This window comes from Nicotiana sylvestris, chromosome 11 (assembly GCF_000393655.2).
Source record: "Nicotiana sylvestris chromosome 11, ASM39365v2, whole genome shotgun sequence".
In the NCBI taxonomy this organism is placed as follows: domain Eukaryota; kingdom Viridiplantae; phylum Streptophyta; class Magnoliopsida; order Solanales; family Solanaceae; genus Nicotiana; species Nicotiana sylvestris.
In genome coordinates, this window is record NC_091067.1 from 9,735,305 (window position 1) to 9,745,364 (window position 10,060).

General features: G+C 35.0%; 1 long non-coding RNA gene and 2 other non-coding genes across 4 annotated transcripts; all 3 read right to left on the reverse strand.

The window, feature by feature from the left end:
- Nucleotides 1-1,710: 1,710 nt before the first annotated feature.
- LOC104217362 (uncharacterized) lies at nucleotides 1,711-9,144 on the reverse strand. 2 transcript variants are annotated; one of them, XR_708746.2, is made up of 4 exons: nucleotides 8,870-9,144; nucleotides 5,043-5,103; nucleotides 4,159-4,428; nucleotides 1,893-2,155 (listed from the first exon to the last, which is right to left on the reverse strand). It is a non-coding gene; the product is annotated as an uncharacterized lncRNA (long non-coding RNA). The 2 variants fall into 2 exon arrangements; XR_708745.2 differs by lacking the exon at nucleotides 5,043-5,103 and having other exon boundaries at nucleotides 1,711-2,155; nucleotides 8,870-9,013.
- Nucleotides 6,227-6,329, reverse strand: LOC138882398 (U6 spliceosomal RNA). Its single transcript, XR_011404005.1, has one exon. It is a non-coding gene; the product is annotated as a U6 spliceosomal RNA (small nuclear RNA).
- Nucleotides 8,985-9,087, reverse strand: LOC138882547 (U6 spliceosomal RNA). The gene has a single exon (XR_011404139.1). It is a non-coding gene; the product is annotated as a U6 spliceosomal RNA (small nuclear RNA).
- Nucleotides 9,145-10,060: the final 916 nt, after the last annotated feature.

The window sequence follows — 10,060 nt, forward strand, 5'->3', positions numbered from 1 at the left end:
GTTTTGTGTGAACCCAATTATTCTCACATTAAGGTTTGTCTTCCTTTGGTATGGGTGGGATGTAAAACACTTTTTACAACTACAATTACCTTGGTGTGAATATTGTCAAGACGAAAATTTATTTAATAGCGACAATAAAAATTCAAATGGTTGTAAAGTGCGATAACTTAAGAGTAACAGAGGCCGAGGCAAGCTGCTTGGAGGTGTTTAGTAGCCCAGGATGAGAAGCTGAGTTTGAATTCTTAACGCCAACGGATGTAGCCTAATTTTTTAATTTTTATAACAGTAGTGTTCGAGTCAGCTTATGTGTACCTCGACTAATTTTACGGAATACCTGCTACCTCACACCAACAACAGGTACCAGGTAACTCTAAAAGCCTAAAATATTATAATTGGAAAGCAGAGGAAACCCCTTTAGGGTAAATGGCAAGTTAGATTTCTTTTTAGCTTACCAAATTTTCAAAGCAATTTTTTTTTTTTTTTTGTATAAAACATGGGGAAACTGAGAATTTCCTTATGCTTACACAAAAAAAATATGTGAATTTTCTTATGGATGATAGATTTCTGTGGGCATGTTAAAACAACTGAGAAATATTTGCAAAGACATGGCAAATAATTTATCTTCTTGAAACAACACAAGAGAGGAATTTCAATTGTTTTCATACAATCAAACATTTAAAAAAATGTTTTACCAGAAACAAATGGATTCATTAGTTATCTGTAAACCATCAAGAAAATCTGCAAAGAATTCTCTAACGAGGAGCAAACAATGAACCATATTGTGGTATACACAAATAAACGAGAAAACAAATTATATTAATGTCACCCAAAGAAGAGTACCTGTTCTGCAGCAATTTATCTTTCATGTGCCACGACCTAGGGCTGGGCGTTCGGTTGCATATAAAAATTTCAGTTTGGATTTTTGCTTTTCGGATTAGAGAATTTACAATCTAAATCCAATCCAAATAAGCTTGAATTGGATCGAATTTTTAAAGTTCAGTTTCAGATTAATCAGCTTGGATATTTTGGATTTTCGGTTTTAACCTTATAAGTTGAGATGTTTCTTCTTTTTACAAATATAAATATTCAAATAAAGTACTCATGTTAAATTGCCTGAAAAGTTTCTCACTCTCAACACAATCATCCAAATAAAGTATTCAAGTAATGAAATTATTATCAAAAAAGTACTATAGAGACATTAATACGGCCAATAAGAAGTAGAAATAGTAAAATCATATCCAAATAGAAAGTATTCTCACAGTAACTTAGTAATTAATATTAAATATATGAGATAATATCTAAGGGACAGGGTATTCAACTTATTACTTATTGACATATGGATAATAGACTAAATATAAAGTATAAGAATTTCGGATTTTCGGATATCCAAAAATTTGAAGTACCAAATCTAATATCCCATATGAATCCAAAATTCAATCCGTAATCCGAAAATCCAAACCAAAAATTCAAAAAAAATCGGATTTTAGTTTGGATTTGAGTTTGCCCAAACTATGCCCACCCCTACCACGAACTGATTCATGGTATTTTGCCAGTAGCTGCTTCTAATGGCCTAAGGCAAACGCAAAACATAAGGTCAAGAGATTGCAGATTTTTCAAGAGAAACTGAAGCATTGACCACTAAATATCTCTCATGATTCAGTAACAAAATCATGTAATAATGGTAAAAGCAAGTAGCTAGTGACACAAGTAAAAATTAAAACAGATTATTAAACTAATGAAAGTATCTATTGTCCAGGTAGCCTCAATTCACTATCTAAAACTCAGCACTAACAACTGTTATAGATGTGCAGCAAGCTCTTCTGATTATGGAAAAACCTTCTGCCAATTCCAGTCTATGCAAATATGGATCAGCAGATGATAAAGACCAGACAAGGAACCAACTAATAAAATGTGATTTCTTGACAGTACAAAAACTGCATATGGTTACAAATTTATAAATGCTAAATTTTAGACACTCAACTGTACTGTACTCATCATAAAAAAAGGCCTTTTACACAAAAGAGACGTACCCATGTTCTATTAAATGGAATTTACTCAGCAAAGCGATTGATCAGCGATTGCCTTGAAAGTCCCATTATCAAGATCCACATTCGCGAGCATAATCAGGCTTTGCTTTAGTCCCTCCAATAAGGTGCTGCAGAAGTATTTAGAAAAAGATGCTCACTGTTGCAAGTGTAAAGAACTCAAAAGGCCTATCATGGCTTCTATGTCATTTGCAATAGCCGTGTCAATAGGCAAACACAAATATCTCTAAGAGGATGCTTGGATTGGCTTTTAAGCTAGTCAAATCAGCTTTTAAGCTCTTTTTAGTTTTTTCCGGTGTTTTGGCAGTCAAAAAGAGTAAAATAAGTCAAAAACTGCTTAAAACAAGCCAAAAGCAATAAGCTGGGCAACCCCAACTTATTATTTTTTGGCTTAAAAGCTATTTTTGCTGATTAAGCCACTTTTTTAAGCCAATCCAAACGTGCTCAAAGAATGTTCAATTGTCACACAATTGCCTTAGCACCTCGGTCGCACCCACATATTTTCCAATGCACTTTTTTTAGACCAAGGATTCTAAGGGAGAAACACATATTTTTAATCTTGTTGATGGACAAAAGTAAGTGTTTTACCCTCAGCATCCCTTGTCTCAAATAGTGCACCAGTAATAAGTGGGTGCAACCGAGGTGCTAAACCAGATGTCTGACAATTGAGCATTTTTAGAAATATTTGCTTTTGCCAATAGACAGAATTGCCAACAGATGAAGATTAACGAAAACAACAAACTTCAGACAGTACTTCAGCATGTAATTGCACAACGTAATAACAAAATAGCGAAACGCATGACTCTCTGTCAAATTGCAGACCAAAGGAAGCTCATTACAATCTTCAAAAGCAGCTTTAGAAACTAAAATTTCAGAAGACTCTAGTCAATATTTTTAAAACCAAAAGCTATTAACATGTACATAAACAAAAGGTCATTCTAAGAAAGACCATATATACCGAGACTAACCTCATGTTGGAGATTTAACCTAACAGAATTTGAGTGAAAAAAAACACACAAGAAAATAGAGCTCTGAACTACTTTCTTCCAACAACAATACGCATGCATTCAACATGGCAGTTGATGGTGGTTGGAGAACATGTATATTATAAACTAGCTAGGAGACTTACGGATTCCTCTTTAGCGGAAGCGGATCATCTGCAACAACCCAACACGAATTACTAGTCCTTGAAAATCAGGAATGGATGCACGTTCAACAAAGCGGTGTCCCGCACCACCGCTTTGTCGAAAATTTTTACTAAATATAATTAATTTTTGAGAAAGCCTCTGTGGTTAATATTTTTGATTAAGCAATATGAAATTTCGGACCCTATTCATCTCATTATTGATTCCTCACGGACCCTCAACCAAGTACTATAGAGCTGAACGAGAAATTGTCTAGGGGGGCAGTGAAGAATCATTAGTGAGACAATTGGGGTCCTAATGTTCATTTTGCATCGGCAGCATAAATGGCGTATAGTCACTTAACTATAGGTTATGGAGTAGGTTAGATGGGGATCCAACCTGTTGAGATTTATCGAGATCCTTAGAGCCCGTTTGTACATAAGATTTTTTCACTTCTTTTCGAAAAAATTTCACTTGAAGATGAATTTTGAAATTTTTCGAAAATTTGAAAAACTCCAAAAAACTATTTTTTAAATTTTTCACTCAGATTACTCACAAAAATTCAAAAGCAACCCAAAATTATATTCATGTCCAAACACAACTCTAATTTTCAAATACCATTTTCACTTTTTATTTTTTAATATTTTATAATTCTTATGTCCAAACGCCCACTTATTATATTCATTTCCCCCTTTGCCATTTGTATACAATTTGCCTAAAAAGTGATTACTATCTTTGCAAATATGCCCATCCATTCTGATGAATTAAATATATTCAACAAAAGAAGAGCAATTAAACAACTAGAAATACGTTTCAATCCCAAGCAAGTTAGGAAAACAAAAGAGTGCAATGCTGGAGTAAACATTGTGGTTAACGACCTTGAACAAGAAAGACATCAGATATCACATATTGTATCTTTTATCCCTTGAAAAACCATACCAAATCCTTTCTTCTCAAAGTTTCCATAGAAATAGTGAGGGATTACTTACCAGTGATTACTTTAACACTTATCCAGCCGTCAAATGTTCAAGGTATCAAAACTTGCGTGGAGACTTTCTTTGGAGCAAATGAACCATGTGTTCCCTTTGGACCTTGATAATGTTAAGAGTGAAAATTTTCCCTATGCATTGTAAGAGCACATCAGGGAAGCCTGAGTACCCCGAAGAATATACACTGCGGGACCATATAATATGCAATTTTCTGTACTTCTCTGATTATAGAAAAACCTTTCTGCCAATTCTTACTGTGCAAAAATGAATCTGCAGAAGATAAAGACCAATCAAGGAACCAACAAGCAAAACGAAAGAAATTTTGATTTCTTAACAATAGCCAAAATCTGCAAATGCTTACAAATTCCTAAATGCTACATTTTGAAACTCGACTTAACTACAAGCATCACACATATCTCCTTTAAAAAAAATGTCAATTGCACAAAAGAGGCTTAGCCATCTTCTATTAGATGGAATTTACTCAGGAAAAAAAAGAGATTGATCAGCGAATGCCTTAAAAGTTTCAGTGCAGAAGATTCCTATTATCTGGATCATTGATCCTCATTCAATGTCCTATCCTTTTCTAGATTCAATTTATAATGACTTTAGAGCAAGCAAAATCAGTCTTTGCTTTCATCTCCTCAAGAATCAATTCCTGCGATTCACATACCTGCCTAGCAGTGATTATTAACAGAGTGAAAGAAGCTTATAAAATTAAAAGACCTTGAGAAGGCACTCAATACTCATGAGAACTGACAGGAAAAAATGCCCAAAAGTAAGTGGTCAGGAAAGATTGCTTAGTAGAATAAGAACTCTCTGAATTGTATCAAATCAGCTACAGAGGGCAAGGCAACGATTATACAACAATAACAAAAACAACAAACCTAGTGAATTCCCACAAGTGGGGTCTGGGGAGTGTCGGATGTATGCAGCCTTGCCCCTACCCTGGGAAGGCAAAGAGGTTATTTCTGATATACCTTCGGTGGAAGAAAAGGTGATAAGAAGCAGTGACTAGGCAAGGATTATACCTCTTAGAATATACACCAATTAGACTTGGTTGCATCTTCAAGCAATTTGTTTCAGTTGCAAATAATCAACACTGAATTATGAGTTTAAGTTTTAATAGTTACTAAAACCACATGAAAACTGGAAGAACTATGTTCCTGTTGGTTTACTTGATCCAATTTTTTGCTGGAAAAAAAAATTAGTTCGTTTAGAGTAGTAAGGATACCTTTTTTTCTAATCAAACTCAATCTAAGCTGCCACCAAGATGATGATACAACATCACATCCACTAGAACGGATCACACAAACTTCCGACAGTAAATTGAGAATGTAATCACGCAATCTAATCACAAAGTAACAAAACACATGAATCTCTGTCCAATTTTGGGTCGCGTAAGGCCTATAAAAAGGGGGAAGCGCTCGAACCCCAAGCATCTGGTTAAGGGTGAAGAGATCCTATTGATCCCACCACACCTCTTGGAGGTATAATAGAGTCATTATCCAACAGAAGCCAGCCTTTACATTGCCTTCATTACTTTTAATTTCCAACACCAAATAACACAAATATTTTTCACAACTTTACACTTCCTTCTTTAAATGTTAAAGAATATGTTCACAACAGGCCGTCACGGATTTTATTCAATTTCAGGAAGTATTTGACATGACATAGTTTAGAAAAGAGAAAACCTTTGACATTTGGACCTAGATCTTCCATGCACAAAATTGCTCGCCAAAAGAAAAAGAAAAACTCAAATACAATCTTCATAATGCACTTTGGAAACTAAAATTTCACAATAGACTAATCACTCTTTGTAAAGTAAGAGGCTTTAACATACACAACAAAACCCAAAACAATGGAAACTAACCTCAAATACAATCTTCCTAATGCACTTTAGAAACTAAAAATTCACGACATTCTAATCACTATTTCTAAAGCAATTAAGAAGCATATAACATACACAAAAACAAAAAATGGAAACTGACCTCATGTTAGAGATTTCAATGAATAAGATGAGTAAAACATCAAAACCCACGAAAACGGAGCTCTGGAAAAATGTCAAAAAAATTATTTGGACCATTTCTCGATTTGTGTATATCATCCTTGCGCAGGGATCAGGCTAATCTTCTTTGTGTCATTCCAATTTTATCGGATGTTCCCGAAGAGACGAACCTAGCTATTAGGGTTTTGGTAGATAAACAGAAGAAAACTTTTTTTTATAGCTGATGAGGGACAACTAGTTGGTTGGGGTTTTTGGTTGGGATGGGACAACTAGCTAGATAAACAGAAGAAATCTTCGGTTCGAATTGAAGTATGACGAAAGTGGAGTCATGAAAGATTATGCAGTAGAGTCTAAAATGTGATGGCCTATGAAGGAAATTCCACATTTTACAAGTTAGATGCCAATCCCAGTCTTCTTAAATTAATTGATTCAGCAAGGACATTAAAACATTGCCGCAGAGAGAGAACTATTTCACTGATTAACAAAGATAATTTTCACAAATCCACGAGTTGTTCTCCGGTGCGTAATTGGTGTATGACTTCGTGAAGTAGTTTAAACACATGTGCACACACATACTATTGAGGCAAAATAAAAATCTAACAGAAGCTCCAAACTCTAGAATTGCTAGTAGTTTCCACAAAATCCATTGCTATAGATGGAAGCATGTATTGGCCTCAAATTCGTTTTGATTTTTAAAAGAGTAAGTACATAGATCTCAGCAACAAGAGTGTGCTGTTAAGTAATTACAAGAGGGCTACAATTACGAAATGTGTAATGAGCTAAGAAAGTCAATCATGGCACCTACATAATTTAATATAGCTGTGTTACTCCAAAAAAATAGAGAAGATATACATCTGATTGGGCTCGACTTCTTCTGCCATAAACTCAAGAACCTGTTTTTATGGTTGATATGATTTTTATGGTGGGCTCTAAAAAACATACCAACCATTAACACAGATTCTTGAGTTTTGAATTAGCACGTTTACCAAACTCGTTCGGGACTTTAGTTTCTAGTAATATTTTTTAAAGAATCTCAAGCATGAAACTCCAGGTTGAGATTAATAAACTCTTTGCATAACTCTGCCTACAGCTGCTTTGGTTGAAAGCTTAAATAACTCCTTGTTTAACGTTCCAAATAATCCTAGCTCCTCTTAGGAAACTCCCATAAACCGGCGACGGGGAAGGATTAGGAAGTCAGCATTCTCTCACTACAGCTCTATTTAGTTCAGGCTCCTTTAACCCTGGTGTTCATGGTTCTTCTCCCTATTTTTTGAACCATGACAAATCGAATTAACTGGCAACGTCTGTGCCCGTGCATTTTGTCTCGCCATAAATGGAATGACTCTGTCTCTCTTAGCTATAATTTAATACAGCTGTGTTACTCCAAAAAAATAGAGAAGATATACATCTGATTGGGCTCGACTTCTTCTGCCATAAACTCAAGAACCTGTTTTTATGGTTGATATGATTTTTATGGTGGGCTCTAAAAAACATACCAACCATTAACACAGATTCTTGAGTTTTGAATTAGCACGTTTACCAAACTCGTTCGGGACTTTAGTTTCTAGTAACATTTTTAAAGAATCTCAAGCATGAAACTCCAGGTTGAGATTAATAAACTCTTTGCATAGGCCTACAGCTTCTTTGGTTGAAAGCTTAAATAACTCCTTGTTTAAGGTTCCAAATAATCCTAGCTCCTCTTAGGAAACTCCCATAAACCGGCGACGGGGAAGGATTAGGAAGTCAGCATTCTCTCACTACAGCTCTATTTAGCTCAGGCTCCTTTAACCCTGGTGTTCATGGTTCTTCTCCCTATTTTTTGAACCATGACAAATCTAATTAACTGGCAACGTCTGTGCCCGTGCATTTTGTCTCGCCATAAATGGAATGACTCTGTCTCTCTTAGTTATGTCGCACCCCCGACCTGAGTCCCCATGTCCGTTTTCCTGACTCACAAACTATTTGTTTGGCAAAGTCAACAAGCCCAAGCTGGCTTCTTAGGAAGCCTTTTTCCACTGCGCTTCCATTTAGCTACCAAAGTTCCAGTCAAGTTCTTGTCCACTGATTGAACATTCAGTAACAGCCATTTTGCCTCAAAATAGCGCAAGAGACGGTAATTCTTTAGCTGGTGTAGATCGGAGGTGGATATTGAAGTTCTAGTAGAGTTCTACTGTATAATTTAAAGAATCAAATAAAATATACTTAAATCATTTATACATATGATGCACAATCATATTATACACATATGGCATAGGTGTTCAAGGCAGAATGAAGAGCAAAAGCCTTAGACATACTTGCTTATGCATATCCATTTCCCTCTTTCCAATTTGTATGCAATTTGCCTAAAACTAGGTAAGCAAGAGAAATTATTTTCTCCTATTTTTTTTTATTAAAAAAAAAAATTTAGCAACGTAAGCAAGAGAAATTATAAACAGAAAGTTTCAATGCTTTAATTTCCAACACCAAACAACACAAATGTTCTTCAAAATTCTTCTGATTAACTGTTAAATTAAATGTTCAAAACACTAATTTACCCAATTTCAAAAACTATTTGACATGTAAACTGGCATATAATTTCCAAACGATAAAACCTTTGGGATAATGCCATTTGACCTAAATCTTCCAGGACCCAAAAATGGCACACCAAAGGAATGCACTTCAGAAACTGAAATTGCAGAAAACTCTACTTAATAAATGGAAACTGACCTCAGTTTAGAGATTTCAACTGAATAAGATGAGTGAAAAAGCAAAATCCACGAAAATGGAGCTCCGAAGCAAAATCCACGAAAATGGAGCTCCGAAGAACCGAAAAAATGGGGAAAAAAATTTGGACCATTTCTCGATTTGTGCGTGTCATCCTTGCGCAGGGGCCATGCTAATCTTCTCTGTATCGTTCCAATTTTATCGGATGTCCCCGAAGGGACGAACTTAGCTATAGGGTGTTGATAGATAAACTAAAGAAAGTTTCTTTCATTGCCGATGAGGGAGAAACTAACTAGCTAGTTGCGTTTTTAGTTGGGACGGGACTGGACTCCGTTCCATCTGAATAAGACCCATATTTTTGGGTCTGGACTTAACTGTAATGGGCCGGCCTTCTTATTAATTAGTTTACTTGATTGGACACTCTTCTCCTCAATATTTTTACGGACTTTTTTCGCTTTTATTTCGCACCAGTAATTATTTATATTTAGTAGCCAAAAATATATATAAATTTATATAATATATATAACATACATACTATATATATATATAAATAATATACATTTTTCGGCTATTATTTTGAGAGCAGCTATACAATATTATTTCCCCTATTTTTACTGGGAGCATGGTTTTTCCTTATTAGAAATTGTTATTAACAAAACAAAATCTTTGGTTAATTTTTGGTCTTATATTAGTTGGTCTCACGCTAGTCCACCCTGAGAAATGGAACCTTTGCCTTGACAGTTTCGTCTTTTGAAGACTATCAATCTTAATATTGCATAAGAGTATTCAATCAAGCCTAGACGTTTTAGCTAAAAATTTCTAAGCTGGGAAATGCATTTACCAGCTTAGACATTCATGTGTTGTCGCAGAAGTGCGATAACACATGAATTCTCACTTTCTCCATAACTTCAAAACGAATCCCGTAGAAATTTAAGATATGTGCTCCTAAGTATGTTGGTAGCTTAAATCTCATCAAGACATCTATATACAATTATGGAATAAAGCAGCATTGTCAAAAACTTATTGGGACTTAGCTCATAAACAATGCATCAAATAGATCTGTGCTTACTATATAAAAAATTTTGCAGTTTAGTACCACAACAAGCAAGCTGGATGATCTGGAAAATTCTTTGCTATAGAGTAATAATTAAGCAAGTTCAAGTTAATATCATATATAGCAAGAGTATCATCAAG